Below are 19,671 nucleotides of genomic sequence, written 5' to 3' on the forward strand. Positions count from 1 at the left end.
CTGGAGTTAGTAGGGTTTTTTGTGGGGGTTTTTTTAATATAAATTTTGTAGACTTTCCTTTAGGCAAAAACTAGCCAGGCTGTTTTGCTGCAAAAAGTAAATTAGGCTTATGATTGAGATATTAGATCAGGTTCTCTAACAGCTTGCAAGTAGCTACAGGAAGCGTAAACACAATTACCAAAGGGTTCTTTATTTTCACACACTGTACCTGGTAACCCATCTCAAAGAAGCCCTTTTATAAGTTACACCAAATATAATTACATTTGTTTAAGCCCTGGCTTTTATCATCATAAGAATAAATAAGACTGTCACATTCACTCAAACACATACATACACACAGATTAACTTGAGTACTAAAAATGTATTATAGTAGTATTAAGTTTTCTTGAGTTTGAATTTAAGACCTATAGTAAGAAGAGCAGCTTGTAGAAACACTTGAGAGATGGCAAGGGTCCCTGCATGGTGGCAGCCTTGCAAGACTACAAAGGTCTCTACAAGAACTCTGTAGAATGGCTGAAGCATGTCAAACTCACTGCCCGCAACAAGTTTGACATGCTTGCTGTAGATTAATGTGTAACAATAGTTCCTGCTATCTAGTGCTATGTAACAAACCATACCAAAAATATTAGCTTAGAGTAATAACTTCATTTATCTGGCTCTAAAATCTGAAATTTGGGCAGGGCTCAGTGGGGACAGTTAATCTTTGCTCCACTTGGTATCAGCTAGACAGGACCTTAGGGTAGAGGCTTGAAGCATTTCACAGATCACTCACTCATAAGTCTGGTAATTGATCCTGGCTATTGGCCCAGTCTCAGTTAATTTCCAATTGGGCCTATCCATGTGGTCATTTTGTGTGAATCTGGGCTTCCTTGCGGCACACTGACTTGTTTGAAAGTTAAGCATTCAAAGAAAGAAAGTCACTGTTGTGACTTGGTGTCAGAAGTCATGCAACATCACTTCTGTCACATTCTGTTGATCAAATCAGTTACAAATGTCCAGTCTGGTTAAAGGGGAGGGAACACAGGCCTTGCATCTCAATGGAAGAAGGTCAATGAAACATTATAGGAATACCATGTGGAATGGAATACATATAACAATAATTGGAAAATACAATCTCCCACAAGAAAAGTTCCTCTGTGTCCAAACTTAGGAGGACAATATTTCACAACTACTACATATCAAACATGGAAACTATTACCCCCTTCGCTTCTCAGTGCCAGTCATTCAGTTCCTTGCAATCAAATGGATTTTAAGAGAGATCGATGTGTTCACTACCTGAGGATGTGCTTTCATTTTCCTCTCCCCATCCTAGAAGAGCTGCTCTACTTCATGATTGAGGGAGAAAATATTTGCCTCTGCCTCACCAGGCATTCTCCAACCCATGCTCTTTCTATTTATAAGAAAGGGTGACGCCCAGGCAAAAGGGGAGTCCCAGCACAGAAACACCTCCCAAGTGACACCTCAAGCTGTGTTTCTTCTGATTGTAACACCACCCCTAAGTAAAAAAGATCTTTTCAAGCTCAAAGAGAGTCTCTTTTGAATTTCACAAAACAAAATAATATTTCAAATTGGAGTTTAAACAGCATTGTCTCTTTTAAAATTATATCAAAGTTTTATAGGTTTTTGTGTCAGGCTTGTAAACTAATATTCTATAAAGTTATGTGGTTCATACATATAAATTTCAAGGGTTCTGAATTCAACATCTTTAGCCCAAAGACGTTGAAACTGCCATCTTTCCAAATTAGTAATTTAACTTTGTTACTGGTTCTCTCATTTGAAGATTCCTCTAAAAGCAAACTAGGGAGTCAAAATTTTTTTTCTTGAAAAAATGCCAAATACTTACTGAATCTAGCAGCCTAAATCTATTTCTAAGGATCAAATTCCAAACAGGGTCCAATTCCAATACCCAATTTCAAAATAACTCTGTTCAAATATGCTATAGATACAAGGCCAATGTGGAATGTCAGGGGATGTTATTTCAGACAAAAAGGAACTCCCTGCATCTAAGGAAATAAAACTCCAATAGGTCTTACAAGATAATGTATTTGAAAAGTTAATTATAAATTAAACATAAATATATGTGTTCAACTTTCCTATGCATACCCCAAATACCTTAAGATAAACAAAGGCCTAGAAATTAAGAGGGCATAGAGAGAATTTGTTGCTCAGTTAACTTAGAAACAGACAAGACCAAAAACTCCCACAAAACATTGATATACAACTTTCTAAGCACCAGCACAAGTTCTCTTACCCAGCTCCTCTAACTTAAATCCTAACTGAAATGGAAAATGGCATTGCAGTCTCTCACCCCTTACATTCTCCAGATCATGTAAGTCTTCTTCACCTTTTTAAAAGTGGATCTGTTCAACAATGAGCCACCCAAAATTCTGCCTTTTCCCCCAATCGATGCCAATTTTTCATTAAGGTACAAATGAACTAGCAAGAAACCTGCTTGTTTCCCAGAGCAGAGTGTGTCTCTCATTTATGTGATGACTTTAGAGAGTGGGTACCCAGTCATATCAATTTCCACTCTGCTGGCCCTCTAGGGTGTCCCAAATGAAAGGGATATGCTGGGTGTGAAAATCTCCCACGCTATTTCCCACACCATTAGAATAGAACATTAAAAAATAATACATAGAAACTCTATATTCTTAATATGAACAGTAGCTATTTAATTTATATAATTCAGTTGAGTTGAAACATATATGTAATCATTTCCCCTGTGTGGCTCCATAATCATTTAATTTACATACATTTGATTTAAAAAATTATGATGAAAGGAATATGCTTTTCTGACTGTTCAACTATTTTACATTAGGCCCAGCTATCAATTAGAAATAATGCTTAGCTATTAGTCAAACAGATAAAGTGGCTTAAATAATGTAGGAATTTCTCTTTCGTGTAAAATAAGTTTAGAAATGGGATTTCAAGCTGATAAGCATAATTTAATTCGAGAACTGAGCTGCACTATCTTAACCCATAACTTCTCCATGACCCAAGAGACTTGCTTATCTATCACTATCGTTAGTTTTTAATTTTTTCAAAGTCAAGGATCATCCCTTATTTACTTTTTTAGCCACAGCACCTAGCATATATTGGCTCTAAATGGTATGTGTTAAATGACTAAATGGACAAAAGAAATAAAGAATAAATGAAGGACAAATCTAGTGAGGGGAGAATTAAATGTATAATTAATACACAAGGCAGCAGTACATTTATTGCTCAGTACTTCATTAATGGAGGTTTGTATTATATACACCAGAGAAAATATTATAGGGAAAAGTGATATTTAAACTGGATATTGAGTGATGGGCAGGATTTTAATAGAAAATAAAGTTGTATTTGGTGCTAGGAACGTAGGGTTTGGAGTCAAAGACTGGTTTGCAGTCCTAACTCAACCACTAACTAGATATATGATTTTTAGCAAAGTAAGGAAAACTCTCTGAGCCTATCTATATCCTCATCTATAAAATTAATTTCATAGATTCTTGAGAGGTTTTCTCTTTCAACTCTTCTTTTAAATATACACCGTCTCATTTTATTTCATTTTTCTTATAAATTCTTCAAAATATATATGTACTTTTTATGAACTTGGGATGGTTAATTTTATGTACCAACTTGCCTGGTCCAATGGATATCCACATTAAACATCATTTCTTAGTGTCTGTGAGGGTGTTTCCAAATGAAATTATTAATCAGTAGACTCAGTGAAGTAGACTGCCCTCCTCAATATGGGGAGGTGTCATGCAACCCATTGAGGGCTTGACCAGAACAGAACACAGAGAAAGGGAAGATTTGTCATCTTGCCTGTCTATTGAGCTAGGACATTTTCTTCTACTACCATTGGACTGGAATTACAACACTGGCTTTTCTGGGTCTTTGGCTTGTATGTAGCAGATGGTATGACTTATCAGGCTCTATAACTGCTTAAGCCAATTCTTCGTAATAAATCTTCTTTAATATATATTTATTATATGTTATACTAGAGGCCCAATGCATGAAGATTTGTGCAAGAATAGGCCTTTCTTCCCCTGGTTGCCAGCATCGGCTTCCCTCTAGCACTCGGGACCTGGGCCTTTGCTCCGGGCTGGAGACACCTCCCACCTTCGCCCCGGGCCGGAGCCATCTACCACCCACTCTGACCGACTCCATGGCCACTGCCCAGAGGCAACGAAGGAAGCCAAGCGTCCTGCCCGAAGGAAGCCAAGCGTGCCGCCCGCTGGGGCCGGCTTGGTGGATCTGGCTGGCGCTGCCATCTTTGTCATAGAGTGATGATTAATTTGAATATTACCCTTTTATTAGTATAGATATCTCCTATTGGTTCTATATGTCATATAAAAGATATTTTCTATATATTTTACACATCTATCTATATATTTATATCTATAAGCATATAGATATGCAAATATATAAATATCACCTATTGGTTCCATTTCTCTGGAGAATCCTAAAAGAAAACTTCTTTTTCTTATCACAAAATAGCTCAAAAATTCCTTCAGTCCCAAGATGCTACGCTCAGTGTCTATTAAACATTTTTTTTTCACTTGTTCATTAAATTCATTTATTTATTTCCTGGTAATATACCAGGCCCTGAGGATTCTACACTGAACAAGACAGATGATTTAAACCTGTTTCTTACATTCTGGTGAATAAGATAGACCCTAAAAAGGGAAATTTAATTTGGGATAAATGCTCTGAAGGAACTAGCATGGTGATAAGAGGACAGACATTTTAGGTGAGGAGATTACAGAAACCCTAAGTCAGTAGTATCTGAGCTGAGATGTGAAGATGACATGACTCAGCCATATTAAGAGCTAGAATTACACCTGAGAAATAAATTCCCAGGAAGAGGGAATACCAAGTGTAATAACTGAAAACTGAAGAGTCTGAGAAACAGAAAGAGGGTATTTCAGTTAAGGTAATGCCAGTTGTTAAGATAATTAAGCTCTAAAATCTCAGTGGCTTGAGAGTAAACCTTTTGTTTCCCATTTACTTAAAAGTTTAATTGATGGCTGGGATTTTCATCAACATCCAGCTGACAGATGAAGGAAGAAAGAATGGATTATATCTGAGGGTCCTTTATGGTCCAAGCTTATAAGTAATACGTCACCTCTATGCCTACTTCACAGGCAGGACTCAGTCAATGGCCGCACCAAAGTGCAAGGGATGATGAGAAACATCATTTTAGGATTTCAGTCTAACTGTAAGTTCAGGAATGGTTTGCTGATGCACTAGCCAATCTCTGATATAGGCTAGAAGTTAATCATTTAAGTTTGGGAGGGGTGGGGGGAAAGGACAGAAAGGAGGAGAAAAATGAGTTGGAGAAAGAGGTAGGAAGAAAAACAGATACAATAACTTGACATTGAGAAGTATGCAGGAGCAAATTCAGGCAAGCCTGTTAGGACATGGGAAGGAGCTCTAATTTTAATCAGAGAGCGATGGGAATCCACTGAAAAGTTTTGTGGGGGTTTTTTTGTGTTTTTTTTTTTAATATATTTTACTGATTTTTTACAGAGAGGAAGGGAGAGAGATAGTTAGAAACATCAATGAGAGAGAAACATTGATCAGCTGCCTCCTGCACATCTCCCACTAGGGATGTGCCCGCAACCAACGTACATGCCCTTGACCAGAATCGAACCTGGGACCTTTCAGTCCGCAGGCCGATGCTCTATCCACTGAGCCAAACCGGTTTCGGCTCCACTGAAAAGTTTTAAGCATCAAAGTGACATGATTGACTTTATCTTTTTAAAAAGATTTCTTGCCATGGAAAGAATGAATTTGAGAGGAACAAGAAGGTTAAGTATCTACTAGAAAAGTTTAGATGGAAGATGACCAAGTTTTGCTAAAAAGTACTAACAGTGGAGATGGGGAAGAGTGGTTTGATTTGACATATATTTTGGATGTACAACCAACAAGTATATAGATGATTGGTAACCATTTCATGATTAAATGAATAATGGAATATACAAGGATGCCTAACATTTACTGCGTACATTCTGTTTGGACTCTGTGCTAAGTGTTTTTATGTGGATTATGACATTTAACTTTTTTTTTAAAAAAAAAATTTATTACCTATAGTTTTACATATGTCTCCTTTTCCCCCAATTGGATCCCACCCCACCCCCCGACATTTAACTCTTACAGCAATCTTAGGAAGTGGGTATTATTACTCCACTTTATATATGAGGAAACTGAGGCTCAGAGAGATTAAATCACTTGCTCATGGTTAGCCAGGCCAGGATTAGAACACACATTCTGACTTCAGAGCTCTCACCAGATTGGCCCTAAACAATCAAGTCTCTCCTAAAGGTAAAATGTCTATTAATGATAATCTTCAAATGATCCCAAACTCATAGGCCCACTATTCCCTCCAACCCTAGATACACAGAAAATTTTCAAAAAGCACAGTCCAATACTTGGTAAACTCAAAGATGTTGGAGATATTTATGGTGCCCCATCTTTTGGGGAATTCACATCTTGTTTTTGAAATCCCTGCCTTTGGTAACTCCTGTTAAAGCCAGTTGTAATGTACTTGTAAGATCAATTGCTCAGAGGAGAGCCTGTTCTGAATTAGAAAATTGTTGCTGCTAAGGAGCCCCTGGGGGAAGGGGAATTGGGGCTGGAGGGCTGCACATGGGTTCAGCATGGCAGGCCTCTATGCTGATAATGAATGGGGAAATGTGGCCTGTAAGGCCCACAGAAAGAAAAACACTTAAGCCTCTTGATGAAAGGCCAGATGAGAAGGTAAGTGTTATAATTCAACTGAAAATAAAAGCCAGCAGCGGGTTATTCTTCCTTCCCGGCAGACAGTTTACCGGACTGCTTTCCTGCAGCTATTGTGGCAGTGATGGATTATCTGGGAAGGTGATGCAGCTGAGCTGATCTACCCCCTCCTCTCCGACCCCCAAATCCCCCTCAGGCTACAAGGTTTCAGGCAGTTTTAATCCCTCTTAGCCTCCACTCTCCCATGGATCACAAAACAAGTCCCAGGAGTTGCAGGGCCTGGAGAGCATCCTCCCAAGCTGTTTCCTGAAATCCAAGCCTGAAAGACAGGAGTTGGCCTTCAGGTGCTTGCCAGAGACTCCATTCATTTCCCTGCTGGTAAGGTTGTTTCAAAAGCCTGGAGCTAAGAATGACTGAGTCTGGCCTCAGAGGGAGCAATGATTGTTCAAGAGTGGCTCCTTCAGGTATGTCTGGTCTGGGGTGAGCTGTTTGTTTCGGGAGGCCCAGACATTGACATGGAGGATGCAATGTCAACGTTTATTGGGGTGGGATGGAGGACTGGTTCCTCTGTCCCAGTCACTTTCTGCATCCACTCTTTAATGCAGAGGACTTTGCTTTCTGCTCTTCTTGCCTCTATTCTGGGTCCCATCAAGATCAAATTGAGTTGCCAACCCTTCCAAAGCCATTTTATTTATATTAGGCACTCTTTGGACTCCTCAAAACCTTCCTAGAGCTATGCAATTCCAAAGTTTTTGGAGGAATCATATATAATCAAGCGGTGGTATGCAAATTGACTGTCACACCCTCGCACAAAATGGCCACCCTCATGTAATCAAAGTTGGCCACCACAAGATGGCCGGCAGGGGAGAGCAGTTGTGGGTGATCAGGCCAGCACGGGAGGACAGTTGGGGGTGACCAGGCCGGCAGGGGAGTGGTCCGGGGCTGATCGAGCTGGCAGGGAAGAGGTTAGGGGCAGATCAGGCTGGCAGGCAGAAGCGGTTAGGGGCTGATCAGGTAGGCAAGCAGGCGATCGGTTAGGAGCCAGCCGTCTCAGATTGTGAGAGCGATGTCCGACTGCCGGTTTAGGAATATGGTTAACCCAGATTGTGAGGAAGGATGTCTAAACCGGCAGTCGGACATCCCGCAAGGGGCCCCAGATTGGAGAGGGTGCAGGCTGGGCTGAGGGACACCCCTCCCCGACCCAGTGCACAAATTTCGTGTACCAGGCCTCTAGTATTTTTTATAAGAAGGCCATCCTAGAGTCTCTCAAGTCGGTACATGGCTATCTATTACGCTTGCTGTTTAAAGGCTGGCCAGAATCTCTACACATAAAGCAAACAGAACTGTCAGAATAAGACAAGAGTCATCTTGTCTCTTTAAATGCTTTGCTTATTCCCTCTGAGCAGCGGCTCTCAACCTGTGGGTTGCAACTCCTTTGGGGGTCGAATGACCCTTTCACAGGGGTTGCCTAAGACCATCAGAAAACACATATATAATTATATATTGTCTTTGTGATTAATCACTATGCTTTAATTATGTTCAATTTGTAACAATGAAAAAATACATCCTGCATATCAGATATTTACATTATGATTCATAATAGTAGCAAAATTAGTTATTAAGTGGCAACGAAAATAATTTTATGGTTGGGGGTCACCACAACATGAGGAACTGTATTAAAGGGTCACTGCATTAGGGAGGTTGAGAACCACTGCCTCTGAGGATCCTGCATTCAGTACCTGATGCAACAAGTAGCAAAGAAAGAGTGGAAGAAAAGCCCCCAAGACCAATATATATAGGGATGGTTAAACCTGTTTTGAGAAGATCATTTTCCATCAAGAACCACTCCATCTTTTAATACCAAGCACATAGTTCATAGGAAATCCTTTCAGACTATTCCACGAAAATTTACTATTTTATACCATGTCAATTTTATACAGTCTGGAATAAGAAATCCTACCCAATCATAACTGATATGTGCTCTAAGTCTCAGTACTGAAGGAAGATGTGGGTGTGATGGGTGTGATAAAATGGTATGGAGTTTAGAGTGGAACAAATCTGGGTTCAAATGATATCACTTATAAGTAGGGTCTTAAAGTTTTTTTAATTTTTCAGCTGTAAAATGAAGATAATCCCTGAAAACTACTGTGGATATTAAATATGTAAATCCCCTAACAATAATATGTCCTTTTTCTATAGAAGCAAATTTGAATTAAACTAGAAAGGAAAGCAAAAAATAAAGACGCTGTTTTTCTTCCTAGTTACAATAGAAATACGGTCTTTTGTATGTATATAACATGTAATGCTTTCCAAAGACTGTTCACAATGAATTTGTATCATATTCAGTCTTCAGAGTCCCATAAATACATTGCTTCAACCCTAAGTCAACAGCAGAAAAACTAGAGGGATGAAGGAAGAGAGGGAGGGAGGGAGGGAGAAGGAAACAGTGTGAGCAAGAGCACAAACAAGCAGATTCTATTTCTGATCCTCAGGACCTTGTATTCCAATTGGGGACATAAGGCCAACCCATGCAAGAGCCAAGAAACAATGCTTGCTTGTAGGGGCATGATTAAGAGCAGAATGCATGAAATTTGTGCTCCAGTTCTTCAAAGAACCATGAACTGGAATGGCCTGGAAAGATTGCCTGGCATGTAAAGGAGGCCTAGTAGGAAGCATAAACTGAATATACAGAAAGAACAATGCACTTGAGGCAACAGCCAAAGCCAGAGCTTCTCAACACTGCCTGCACATTAGCATTACCTGGGGAGAACTTTTAAAAATCTAATACCTGGTCCTCACCCCCAGAAAGTCTGCTTTATTGGGCTGGGATGGCACCAGATATCAGACCTTTTTAAAGTTCTTCCTAGTGATTCTAATGTGCAGCAAAGGTATTGCACATTTACTCACTTCCACAGAATCAGATATATCAATCTCTCATGATAAAATGTTCTATTTGTGAGAATTAGTTTAAGAGTTCAGGTTTTACTTCTGTACTCTTCTTGAACAGAGATGCAAAATGTGTATTATAAATTATATATCCTGAAAACGTATCATTTAATCCCAGTTTGGCTGATTCCTGCTACATCATGTTCTTATTATGTAAATGTATTTGAATGAGTGTATACTATCTCACTGACTAGCTGGTTGGTTTTAGTGCAAAGTCTGGGCTTCAGTTTCACCTATAACACAGAGCAGATGGACTAACTCAAAGGCCTTCATACTGGGCTCCACAGTGGACTCTGAACTTCCCGGAAGGCCTCCATGGTCTATTTGAGGAACAAGGGACACACACCAGACTTCAACTAGAGAAGTTCCATTTCTGTTTGTATTTATGAAGCTCCATTTGTATCTGTTCAACATCTGGCTTATAACAGAAGAAAGGAATGAGGCTGGATATCAGTAAAATGAAAGAGTAGGCAGCTCCAAACACCTGTCCCCAAAAAGCACTATTCACGATAGTCAAAAATCAGAAGCAGTTTCAGTGTCCATCAGTGGATAGACGGATAAACAAAATGTGGTGTTTGCTTACAATGAAATATTTATCCATAAAAAGAAAGTAGTGATATATATACTACAATGTGAATGAACCTCCAAAACATTATGCTAAGTAAAAGAAAAGGCCACATGTTATACAACTGCATTAACGTGAAATACTCAGAATTAATAAATCCATAGAGATTAACTGCAGATTGGTGGTTTCCATGAGCTGGGGGAGGGAAGAACAGGGATAAACTACTTAACAGGTACAGGATTTAGAGTGATGGGACTATTTGAGAATTAACTAGATGTAAGTGGTGGATGCAAAACATTGTGAATGTACTAAATGACATTGAATTGTTCACTTAAAATGATTACTTTTATATCAATAAATTATTTTTAAAGGGCATAAGAACTATTATTAAAGTCCATCTCAGGTCTAAAATTACATAACTATGAACTCTGTGAAATACATTAAAAGGGTAACAAGCACCAATAAATTATATAAAGGTGCTCTGTGAGTTCAAATGAAGAACTGGGCATATGAGGAAGGGCTTCATGACCAAGGAGATAGGGAATTCTACATGGAGATGGTAGGACAGCACTCATACAAAGACACAGAGGTAAGAACTAGTAGAGGAGCAGTTGGTGGGAGAATTTGGTCCATGCACAGGATGGGAATCTAAGGCTGATAATGTGGATCTAAGCCATACTGAGGAAGACCTTCAAGCCAAAGTAAATATGTTTAAATTTCATGTGGATTAAAATAGATTATCTTTAAAAGTTTTTGGAGTAAACAAGCTATGTAATTGGAATTCTACCTTACCATGGTTGCCCTGGCCTCAGAGTGTAAGGGAAAAGCTGCAGAGAGGCAGCACAATAGAGTGGTTAAGGGTTGCCTGAATGTGAATCCCTGCTCTGCCATACTCCCTCCTATACATCCGTGGCCCAAAAAGCTATCACATATGACACTATAACTTTTAAACCAACATTTTAAAACATCATTTGAGTCTTTTAACATTTTATTCCATTTTATTTAGTAATAACAGCTTTATTCCCCCGCCCCCCCGCCCCGACCCCGATCCTTCCAGACATAAAACTGAAATATAGCAAAGAAAAAATCCTGTCCCAAATTAGAGTTCAAAATGGCTGAGCCAGGGTTCAAACCCAGATGGGTCTGATTGGGAGGCCCAGACTTCTCATCATAAAACCCCCTGGGCCCTTTCCTCCACCATGTGGCAAACCGACTTGCTGGGCAGCTTCTCCTTAAAGTGGTTTGGAGCCCAGGCCTTAGCACTAATGGGGCATTAGCATTTCTCTCTGCATTCATAGACATCCTTTCAGTTTGGCTTATTCTGACACCATATTTCCTATAGCAAAGGAAATGCTGTGGAATATGGGAGCTTTCAGATGTGGACTTGATTGAAATGGGTGAAGTTTGTTTTCTTTTATGTTCTATTTCTCTCATGCCTTCATAAGCTAGTGGATCCAGATGGCTGGAATCACCAATTAAAAACAAAGAGAACACTAGGGAAGGAACAAGGGAGAGAGAGAAAGATACCAAATGGTAATTAGGGATGAGACAGCTGAAATGGCTTCATGATGGTAAAGACCCTTTTATTCCAGAAGAATGTGTGTGCAAATTAGTCTTTTTCTCCTTCTGCACTGTAAAAGCAATCTAACATTAATAAATTGCCACCAGAATTCTTTATTTCTATAATATGTGCTGGTGTATGTTTCCAAGGTAACCAATGTGTGTCATTCAAATTAGATTGGCTGATGTAAGAAACCTGAAAAAGCAAGAGAAACAGAGCCCTCCCTGAAGTTTCCAAGCTCTCCAAAACAGTGGTCAGGCAGCACGTGTGGCTAGTCTGGAGCTGCTGCTTTATCTCATGTTCCTCCGGCCTCATCCCAGAGAAACTCAGAGAGGAAGGCTTAGCACCTTAGAAACACTCTAATTGCCCAGTTTGTTATTTGGTAATGAATATCTCAATTACAAACTTCTCTCAAAATCTGGTTAGAAACAGAAGTGAGAGACAAAGAGGTGAGGAGAGAGGTGGAAGTGGAGAGAGGAGAGACAAGAGACATGGAGAAGAATTGGGGGATGAAAAAGAAAAAGGAGAGTAAGGGGATACGGGAGAAAAAGGGAGAGAGGAGGAAATGAAGAAGTCTGGAGAGAAAGAGTAGAAGGAAAAGGAGAGAAGGCCTTAATATGGGAAAATCTAAGAATTATTACAGATCACTTCAAAAAGAAAGCTATATTAAGATACTTGAAATATTGCAAAATAGGTTAAATAACTGCTTCCTCATACTAAGTTGACTAGGGACAGCTTTAAATAGATTCATAATTAGCTTGAGATTTGCTTGCTTTATAAATACTAATGCCCCATTAGTTCAAAAACAGGTTTACTCAAATATATAGAATCAAATTGTATGGAAATTTTTTGGTTTTGTCCATAGATGAACTTAGACAAACTTCAGCTAACTCACTCTCCAAATTATCACAAATTATGACTAATAAAATCCAAATGATTAAGGTCTGGCTGTACTCTCCATTCTCAAAACAAGTTCATTTCTCCTTGTGGTTTCATGTTATATGAAGCTGAAAAAAAAAACACACACATTAAAGAGTGAAGAAAATAAGTGTAGCCTTTTCCTTCAAGCTTGTTCTCCATCCAATCTTGTAGTTGTTTTTTTTTTTTTTCTCACCATACATATCTCCTCTCCGGAATCTGGCTGCCAGGTGTCACTCCAGAGTACTGAGGGCTAAGTTGCCCTCTGACTCTCCACCAGATGGTCAGCTCCTTGAGAGCAAGGACTCTGTCTTGGTAATCCCAGGCCTGGTAAATCTCAGGGCATGACTCCTATTGGTTGAAAGACATAACTGACCAATCTGCACCCTAAACTAGCTTTTATCATAGTAGCAAATAATAGGCACAGCAAATAGCAGCACTGTACTCTTTTAATGTTCATATTCCATCTTTTAACTGATTCTGGTATTAACCATACTTAGAACTATAACTATACTTAACTTCTCTTCTCTTCTGATCTGATTTTTGGTCTGGCCTCTGCTACTCACTACATCTGTCCTTGTCTTGTCTCCATTTCATGATAATGCTTTCACAGCTGTACATCCATGGAAGGTTTCCTGCTAAGTTCTTAATGATCAGTCATGAGACTTCCTTCAGCTGAGCTGTCAGAAAAGGGATCAAACTTCACATCTTATCTAGAGCGCACTAGTTCTCAAACCTTAGTGCATTTAAGAATCACCTGGGCCCTGGCCAGTGTGGTTCAGTTGGCTGAGCGTCACCCCATGCACAAGAGGTTGCTGGTTAATTCCCAGTCTGGCACATGCCAAGGTTTCTAGGCATGCAAGAAGCAGCCGATTAATGTTTTGATCTCATACTGATGTTTCTTTCTCCTGTCTCCTTTACTTTCTCTTTAAAAATCAATATAAAATATTTAAAAAGAAAAGAAGAATCATCATCAAGATGACCATCATCATCATCACCTGGGATGCCCTGGCCCGTGATTCTTCTTTTAAACTCTCTTAAATTCTTCTAAAGTTAATCTAAACTCCCAACAAATTAAGTGGCTCAGAAGTTAGAGCACTGGCCCATGCACCAAAGGGTCCCAGTTCAATTCCTGGTCAAGGGCACGTACCTGGGTTGCATGTTCAATTCCCAGCCCCGTCAGGCTTGTGTGCAGGAGGCAACCAATCAATGTGCCTCCTCATATCAATGTTTCTTCTCTCTTTCTTGCTCTTTCCCCCATTCCTCTTTTCCATTCACTCTAAAAATCAATGGGAAAAAAAACTATCCTTGGGTGAGGATTTTAAAAAAAGAAAAGGAATCACCTGTGTACCATAAACAATGATATGTCAATAAATTAAATAACCTAAGAGAGATGAATAAATTCCTAGAAACATACAATCTACCAGGACTGAATCATGAAGAAATAGGGCATATGAACAGAATAATTACTAAGAAGAAGATTGAATTGGTAATCAAAAACTCTCATAAAGAAATGCCCAGAACCAGATGGCTTCCCTAGTGAATTCTACCAAACATTTTATAACAATCCTTCCCAAAAGAGGAGGGAAACTAATTTTATGAGGCCAGCATCATCCTGATAACAAAGACAAACAGACACGTACACTACAAGAAAATATTACAAGTCAATATCCCTGCTCAATATAGATGCAAAAATTCTCAACAATATATTAGTAAGCTGAACTCAATAGCACATTGAAAGAATCATACACCACAATCAAACAGAATTTATTCCTAGGATGCAAGGATGGTTACTCACAAATCAATAAATGTGATATACATTAAGAAAATGAAAGATAAAAATCATGATCTCAATAGATGCAGAAAAAAACATTTGACAATATTCAATATCTTCCTATCTAATAAAAGAGAAACATGGTAATTAGCATACAACCACTACCCTTCCCATTGGCTAATCAGGGAGATATGCAAATTAACTGCCAGCCAAGATGGCGGCCGGCAGCCAGGCAGCTTGAAACTAACATGAGGCTTGCTTGCTTCAGTGACAGAGGACTCCAACATTCCCCGCCTGCCTTGCTGGCCTCTGAGCTTGCAGTTTGAAACATTGTAACAAATATAGAAGCTAAACAAAACCCCAGAAACCTGCTTTCAGCCTGCCAGGATCTCAGAGCTGGAGTTATACATTGTTTCGATTATAGAACCCAAACAAACCGGATACATGCTTTCAGCAGCAGAGGCCTCAGAGCTGGAGCCAGAGCTAAAGCTGGCCCAGAATAAAAAAAAAAAAAAGAAAAAAAGGAGCAGTTGGGAGCTTCAGTCACCCGTCAGCCTGAAAACAGCCCTCAGCCCCTCACTCAGACTGGCCAGGCACCCCAGTGGGGACCCCCACCCTGAAGGGTGTGTGACCAGTGGAAACAGCCATCATCCCCTCATCCAGGCTGGCCAGGAACCCCAGTGGGGACCCCCACCCTGAAGGGTGTGTGACCAGCTGCAAAAAGCCATCATCCCCTCACCCAGGCTGGCCAGGCACCCCAGTGGGGACCCCCACCCTGATCCAGGACACCCTTCAGGGCAAACCAGCCAGCCCCACCCATGCACCAGGCCTCTATCCTATATAGTAAAAGGGTAATATGCCTCCCAGCACCGGGATTAGCGGAGCTGAGAGGCCTCCCGGCACCAGGATCAGCGTGACAGGGGGCAGCGCCCAAACCCCCTGATCGCCCTGCAGCTCTGTGTGTGACAGGGGCGGGGCCACAACCTCCCTATCTGCCCTGCTCTGTTCGTGACAGGGGAAGGCGCCCCAACCTCCTGATCAGCCCTGCTCTGTGCCTGATAAGGGGGAGCTCCCCAACACACTGATCGCCCTGCGGCTCTGTGACAGGCTGCAGTGCCCCAACCCCCTGATCGGCCCTGCTCTGTGTGTGACAGGGTGCGGTGCCCCAACCCCCCCACCCCCCTGATGGGGCCTGCTCTGTGTGTGATGGGGTAGAGCCATAACCTCCCCATAGGCCCTGCCCTGAGTGTGAGAATGGCGGCGCCCCAACCCCCTGATCGGCCCTGCTCTGTGGGTGACAGGGGGCGGTGCCCCAACTCCCCTATCGGCCCTACTCTGTGAGTGACAGGGAGGTGCTCCTCAACCCCCTGATGGGCCCTGCTCTGTGCGTGACATGGGGGAGCTCCCCAACCCCCTGATCGGCCCTGCTCTGTGTGTGACAGGGTACGGAGCCCCAACCCCCGATGGGCCCTGCTCTGTGCGTGACAGGGGGTGGCGCCGCAACCTCCCCATCGACCCTGCCTTGAGTGTGACAGGGGGCGGTGCCCCAACCCCCCAATCGGCCCTACCCTGAGCGTGACTGAGGGTGGCATCGCAACCTCCCAATCCGCCCTGCTCTGTGCATGACAGGGGGCGGTGCCCCAACTCCCCAATCGGCCCTGCTCTGAGCCCAACCAGGGGCTGCACCTAGGGATTGGGCCTGCCCTCTGCCACCTGGGAGCAGGTCTAAGCCAGCAGGGCGTTATCTCCCGAGGGGTCCCAGACTGCGAGAGGGCACAGGCCGAGCTGAGGGACCCCCCCACCCCCCCGAGTGCACAAATTTTTGTGCACCGGGCCTCTAGTTTCATAATAAAACTCTCAACAAATTAGGTAGAGATGAAATATATTAGAATCTTAACATACTAAAGGCCATCTATATAATAAAAGGGTAAGATGCAAATTGACCCTAATGGCAGAACGACTGGGAACGACCAGTTGCTATGATGCACACTGACCACCAGGGGGCAGATGCTCAATGCAGGAGCCGCCCCCTGGTGGTCAGTGCACTTCCATGGGGGGAGTGCCACTCAGCCAGCTCATGGTTGGCCGTGCAGCGGTGGCGGCGGGAGTTTCTCTCACCTCTGCAGCAGCACGAAGGATGTCCAACTAATGATGGGGAGCGGGCCTAAGCCGTTAGTCAGACATCCCCTAAGACAGTGGTTCTCAACCTTCTGGCCCTTTAAATACAGTTCCTCATGTTGTGACCCAACCATAAAATTATTTTCGTTGCTACTTCATAACTGTAATGTTGCTACTGTTATGAATCATAATGTAAATATCTGATATGCAGGATGGCCTTAGGTGACTCCTGTGAAAGGGTCATTCGATCGCCAAAGAGGTTGTGACCCACAGGTTGAGAACCGCTGCCCTAAGGGCTCCCAGGATGCCAGAGGGATGTCTGACTGCTAAACAGGCCTGATCCCTTGGGGAGCGGGCCTAAGCTGGCAGGTGTACATGCCCCAAGGGGTCCCAGACTGCAAGAGGGTGCAGGTCAGGATGAGGGACCCCCTCGCCCCCGCCGAGTGCATGAATTTTCGTGCACTGGGCCTCTAGTATATGATAAGCCCATAACATCATACTCAGAGTGAAAAGCTAAAAGCTTTTCCTTTAAGATCAGGAACAAGACAAGGACTCCTATCTTGCCACTTTTATTCAACATAGTACTGAAGTCCTATCCAGAGTAATTAGTCAAAAGAAATAAATAAAAGATATATAAATCATAAGTAAAACTGTCACTGTTTGAAGATGACATAATGGTCTATTTAGAAAATCCTGAAGACCCCACCCCCTAATATTGTTAGAATAAACAAATTTGGTAAAACTGCAGGATGTAAAATCAACAGAAACTATTGGTTGTGTTTCTATACACTAATAAACTATCAGAAAGAGAAATTTAAAAACAATCTCATTTACAATAACATAAAAAAGAATGAAATACTTAGAAATAAATTTAATCAAATATATGAAAGATCTGTACACTGAAAATTACTTCACATTGGTGAAAAAATTGAAGGCACACAAAATAATGGGAAAATATTCCATATTAACGAGTTGAAAGAATTTTATTAAAATATCCATATTACCCAAGTGATCTGCATATTCAATACAATCTTTATCAAGTCCCAATGGCTTTTATTTTTTCAGAAACAGAAAAAAAATCCTACAATATGTATGGAACTACAAAAGACCAAGAACGGCCAAAGCAATCCTAAGAAAAAAGAACAACCCTTGAGGCATCACATTTCCTGATTTTGAACTATATCACAAAGCTACAGTAATCAAAATAGTAATAGTACTGGCATAAAAATAGACATAGTTCAATGGAACAGATTAGAGAGTCCATAAATAAACCTACCCGTATATGGTCAACTAATACTTGATAAGGTAGCCAAAAATACTCAATGGGAAAAGACAACTGGATAAGCATATGCAAAACTATGAAACTGGATCCAAATTTCATAGCATTCACAAAAATTAACTTGAAATGAATTAAGGACTTAAATCTAAAACTATAAAACTCCTAAAAGAAAATATAGGGGGTAAGCTCCTTGATCTTGGCAATGATTTTTTTTATTATGACACCCCAAGTACAGGAAACAAGAGCAAAAATTATTAAGTGGGACCACATCAAACTAAAAGCTTGTGCATAAAAAATCATCAACAAAATAAAAAGGCAACCTATGGAATGGGAGAAAATATTTGGAAATCGTGTGATTGATAAGGGGTTGATATAAATATATGTAAGGAACTAATATGTCAATAGAAAAGTAATCCAATTCAGAAATAGGCAAAGGACCTGAACAGACATTCCTGCCCCCCACCCAAGAAAAACCAGATACATGAAAAGATACTCAGTATCACTAATCATCAAATGCAAATCAAAACCACAGTAAGATCAAACCTCAGATATGTTAGAATGGCTACTATCAAAGAGACAAGAGACAGTAAGTGTTGGCAAGGATGTAGAGAAAAGGGAACCCTTGTGCACTGTTGGTGGAATGTAAATAGATACAGCCATTATGGAAAACATTATGAAGGTTCCCCAAAAATTAAAAATAGAACTACTACTTCATCTAGCACTTTCACTTCTAGTTATATGTTCAAAGGAAATGAAACCACTATCTCAAAGACATATCTACACTGCACTCCCATGTTCCTTGAATTATTCATAATTTCTAAAACATGGAAACAACCTTAGTGTCCATCAAAAGATAAATTTTTAAATGTGCTATGTGTGTACAATGGAATATTATATAGCCATAAAAAAGGAAATCCTGCCATTAACAACCTGAATAGCTTTTCTTTTTCCTATAAAATAGAAAATAGGAGCTTTATTCTAAAGCACAGTTAACTTAGTAGGGAAATTGCCATCTAAAAATATTAAATGGAAAATTCCAGAAATGAATAATTCATGTTATTTTAATGCACACCACTCTGAATGTGCTACTTCACCTCAACACATAGGCATTGTATCATCTCACATCATTGTAAGAGTATAATACAATAAGATATTTTGAGAAAGAGGCCACATTCACATAACTTTTATTAAAGTATATTATAACAACTATTATTGTTAATTTTTTTCTGTGCCTAATTTATAAATTAAACTTTATCATACATATGTATTTTTAGGAAAAACCACCCTATATAATAAAGAGGTAATATGCAAATTGACCATCACTCCAACACACAAGATGGCCACCCCCATGTGGACACAGATGGCTGCCACAAGATGGCCAACAGGGGAGGGCAGTTGGGGGGGGACCAGGCGAGCAGAGGAGAGCAGTTAGGGGTGACTGGGCTGGCAGAGGAGGGCAATTGGGGGGGACCAGGCCTGCAGGGGAGGGCAGTTGGGAGCGACCAGGCCGGCAGGGGAGCAGTTAGGCGTCGATCAGGCTGGCAGTGGAGTGGTTAGGGGGTGATCAGGTTGGCAGGCAGAAGCAGTTAGGGGCAGTCAGGCAGGCAGGCAGGCAGGCAGGTGAGCGGTTGGGAGCCAGCAGTCCTGGATTGTGAGAGGGATCCCAGATTGGAGAGGGTTCAGGCTGGGCTGAGGGACACACTGCCCCCTCCTCCCACACAAATTTCGTGCACCAGGCCTCCAGGACTATGTATAAGGTCCCATACTATACAGGGTGTCAGGCATCC

Source organism: Myotis daubentonii, chromosome 18, assembly GCF_963259705.1.
Source record: "Myotis daubentonii chromosome 18, mMyoDau2.1, whole genome shotgun sequence".
NCBI lineage: Eukaryota > Metazoa > Chordata > Mammalia > Chiroptera > Vespertilionidae > Myotis > Myotis daubentonii.